The following is a 4,879-nucleotide window of genomic DNA, read 5'->3' as shown; positions in this document are numbered from 1 at the left end:
CTCAAGATAGGGGAGGTTTATTTAGATTGTGTTGTTAAATCCAATTTGGATAACACACCACATTTGAGTGGAAGGTATCCAAGATATTTCATAAAACACATTGTGTCCATTCACTTGCTTTTGTTTGTTAATTCTCACCTTGTTTTTCATGTAAATAACTTCTTGAAGCTTTCAATACATTTAGTCATAATATTTAGTTTTTGATCACTAGTAAAATTGCTAAAACTTGATATTTTATCAGTTTAAACTTTTGGTTGAGTTGGTTTTTAACAGAAGTTGTAGCATGAAAACTATAAGTATTTGTGGAAGATAAAAGTGATCATAACGTATGTACTATGGTGTAATATAAGATTATAAGAAAGTGAATAATAAGAATTTAAGATATATAATGTCATCAGGGTTGTGAGAACCCAAAGGTGAAGACATAGATTTTATAGCCGCACTCCATTAACTTTTATGTTTTATTTACCTATTTTTAACCCTTTTATTTGTTTAAATTTTTTAGAGATTTCATCAAAATTTAAGATCCTGATTATCTTGATAATTTATCCATTGGGATCCTAACAAGTAAGAAACTCAAAAAACATATATCCTCTATTCATTTCCGACCCTGTAAAGAATCTCTTTCGTATATGATCACTTAATTACTATTGATAATCCTTCAATTAGTATCAGAGCTTAAAACTGATTTATCGTACATCTGAGAATCTATGAAAAAATGATATGCTAGGAATTGTTGATTTTGCCCTATAGGATTATCTACCAACCGTCATATATCCCCTATTCAATGGAAGTAACTTGGCCAAATGGTGTGTATATCTGATGATTGCTTCACTAATTCATCATCATCATCTCAATGCATCCAACCTATAGGCAGGATCTGAAAAGTTTGAAATAAAGATATACCAATACCCTCATTATGAGGAGGTCGAAATTGAAGAGAGCTCCTCCACTCAAGTTTTGCCTGACGTATCATGTTAATTAAAAATAAATATTAGGTGTGTTTACTTTCAAAAATTATACGATATGCATGATTTATTTATTGTAAATAATAATATGTGAATTTAGATACAATAGATTGAACAAATGTTGATTATTGTTAATAATTTCACCTTAAACTTATGTTAATTACAACTTTGAACATTTGATTTATGAAGATACGTAAAATATGTACATCATAACAAAGAAGCTGAATGAATATATTATTCACTAGCAATTTATCATTTATGTAGTGGTTTTCTTTTTAGAAAAAAAAACCATATGTAGTAGTTTCAAAATGATCCAGCAATTGAGTTAATAGATAAATAATAAATGGCTTATTGTCTTGTTTTAGCCATCAATATACAACCTTATGTGTCATTGAAATCATTAATAATAAATCGGGGGAAAAAATTCTTTTGTTCCTAAAATAACTATCTACACATACACTATACACATACTTCCTCCATGTTTCTTTAATTGTAGAATTTCTTTATTCTGAATTTTCTTACATAATTTTAGGAAATAATACAATTTAAAACATAAAGTATATTAAAGTGAAAATTTTAAAATGCTAAATATATATTGCCTTAATTAAGTTTGCTAATAAGCTATTAGCTATAGCAAAGTAAGCATCAAGGCACAACTTATTGTAAGCATGTAAAAGTTTTGTTATAATTGATGAATCCCATGAACCAAAATTCAAACTCATCAGCTGTTACTACTTGTAAATACTTCTGTGATGGCTTCGTTTGGTTCTCATTCCTTTGATTTAGTTTTTTGATCTTCCTCAATGGTATCACAATCTCCAACCAAATAATTTCACATTAATTTTCTTTTTATTTAATCAAAATATTAACTAAGATTTATACCATATTTTCACATTTTAAATCATTGTTGTTTATTTTACGATATTTGTAATGGTGATAGTAAAAAGTCAAATGTGGACGACATAATTCAAGCGGTTTTGAGGTAGTCACCAAATTCTTAGGTTTAAAGGACAACTTCACATGTTTTTTCCTTGGCATAAGGATCAAAAATTTTTTCTTTTTGATAATTAAGAGACGATAAATCTCGTACTAGGTCTTTTGATTTTAAAGTATTAATCAATGAAAAGCTTGCATGACTAAGTCTTCTTCTATGACATTGAGACATGTTTGATTTGATTTGGGAAGATTATTGATGTCCACTATATAAGTGTTCCCCTTACGAATTCCTTCCAAAACAAAATCTCCTGTGTCATTCCTAGAAATAATACAATTTTCAAAAGGGAATTTTTTAGAGTTACCTTTATCACAGAACTGTGATATACTTAGTAAATTATGCTTTAAGTTCTCGACCAATAATACATTATCAATAGCGTGGGAACTTGACCTTCCGACTTTTCCTTTAGCTATGGTTTCGTCTTTCATGTTGTCACCAAAAGTCACAGTTTCTCCATCATAGGTTTCTAGTGAGAGAAATTTTGATTTTTCACGTGTCATGTGCTTGGAACGCGAACTGTCGAGGTACCATGAGTTGTTCCCTCTCACTAGAACCTGCAAAATAGATTAGTTGTTAGAATAAGGAACCCAACCATCCTTTAGTTCCCTTTGGATCACACATGAATCAAATTTCTTTGCCTAGATGCGTTCAACATAATTTTTATTAGAATTAACATGTTGTCCCTTTTGGCACCTTGATATTTTAAGTGTTTATTAGTTTTACAAAAGGTACAAACTTTGCTATTGGGTAAATCGACATAGAACTTTTTCTTCTCTTTATTCTTTTTGTAACTAAGGCTTTTAGTACTTTTTGTTCTAGCATTTAGAATCCATTAAGGTATTTTTTTGATTTTCCCTTTTCGTTTTTGAATTTAATTCAAATTTTAGTTTTTGATTTTGGGTGTTGCTGGATTCTAAATCAACTTTTAACTTATGAAAATCTGTATTGAAATCATGAATGGATACATCATTTAATTCCTTGTTTAAGCCTAGTAGTTTATATTAAGTTAACTTAATATTAAGAATAATATTCTCTTGTTTTACCTTTTGTAATGTTTCCTTTAAAGTGGTATTTTAATCTAGCAAATTAAAAAATTTATTTTGAACATCATATCTAAAAGAATTTAGAAAGTAAAGATGATCTTTACTAATTTTAAGGTCTTTCTCAATTTGGAAACCTTTAGCATTATTTTCTTCTAATATATTTTTCCTTGGTCTCTACAAACAACTTATTAATTAACCGATTTTTATCCAGACTCTTCAAGTGTTTACGATATGAACTAGAAGATCATACCTCCTTTCCTTTAGACTTCATAGTCATATTGTCGTGTGAAGCCATGAGACACAGATTTGTAGTTTGTTCTATGGGGTTCTCTATCTCTTCGTTACTTTCGGATTCTCCTCATACAACAATCATAGTTTTGCAAAAGTTAGTCTTGCTAGGAGTTACTTTTGTAGGTTGTCTTCCTGTTTCCCTTGCCTTTCCCTTGCCTTTCTCAATTTTTCATGTTGGATAATCTTTGATGAAGTGGTCACTACTTCCACATCAATGGCTTCCATAGTCAAACTTGGTGTTTGAAGGTTTCTTTTCTCTATAACTTCTTTGATTGGCATATCTACTGTTCCTGAAGAATTTCTTGAGCCTTCGTACCAACATAGCAGCCTCCTCTTCATAACATTCTGAATCTTCCTGTTTATTTGCTTCCAGAGCCAATCCTTTGTTCCTAGAACTATCAACTGTTCCGAGATGTAGTTTGTGAGTCATAGGGGAACCAACCAGCTCCTCAAGATTGAACTTAGTGAAATCTTTTGATTCTTGGATGGCTATGACTTTGGCTCTCCAGCGTTCATCTTAAGAGAGACTACGTAGTATTTTCCTAACCTGTTCATCAGTAGGAATATTTCTTCCAAGAAAGACAAGTTCATTAATAATATTAGGGAACCTAGTAAACATCTCTTGGATCCTTTCTAGGTTTCATAACAAACCATTCATATTTAGACATAAGTAAATCTATCTTAAAACGTTTCACTTCACTAGTACCCTCTTGGGTAACTTCTAGTAGATCCCGAATCTGCTTGGCAGATTTGCAACCGATGATTCAGTTTTGTTCGTTTGATCCAAGACTATAGTGATGAAGTTTAATGGCAAGAGCATTCATTTTCATTTTTTGAAAATCTTTTTTTTTATATTCAGATATAGGTTTTGGAATAATTTCATTATTAGAGTTAGTAGTAGTTACCTCATAGTCTCCAATTTCGATTACTCTCCATACCTGATAGTTTTCAGCTTTGATGAAAATTTCCATTCTAGTTTTCCAGTATGTGTAAAATTTACGATTGAACATTGGCGGCCTTTGGGTAGAGTACCCCGCTTCCATTCTTTCACTCATATTCATCTCTCTAAAACACTACGATTTCGCTCTCAAGGTTTATTGAACAAATGAGGAACAAGGCTCTAATAACAATTGTAGACTCGTTTAGAGATAACAAGAGGGTCTGAATTGTTGTATTAATAATTTGTAGCATTTTTTCCCTATTTTGCGGAATTGAAACTTGAACTTGTAAAGAAAACTTTAAAAGAGACACACAAATTGTTAGGGGAAACCTGCTAGGCCTAAATAGAAGGAAAAACCATTAACCCCCAGCATTTCTAAATACTTCACTATGTTTTAGGTAATTCGTTACAATTACATAAAACACACTCAAGTAGGCCACCTTAAGTTTCTCTCTAAACTCAACTCTTTCTCATGCTTCACTTATGAAGCTCAAGCTTCCTCAATGAAGCTCTCTTTCTCCCGTAGACTTTTTCAAGTCTTGTTACAAGTTTTTACCCAAAAACCCTTTACAAAATACAAAACCTAAGGATAAAAATAATAAAATTGCACAAGAAATCTTACTAAGTTAATTGGCAATGAGAA

This window comes from Amaranthus tricolor, chromosome 2 (genome assembly GCF_026212465.1).
Source record: "Amaranthus tricolor cultivar Red isolate AtriRed21 chromosome 2, ASM2621246v1, whole genome shotgun sequence".
NCBI lineage: Eukaryota > Viridiplantae > Streptophyta > Magnoliopsida > Caryophyllales > Amaranthaceae > Amaranthus > Amaranthus tricolor.
Note: the sequence above shows the minus strand (reverse complement) of the source record.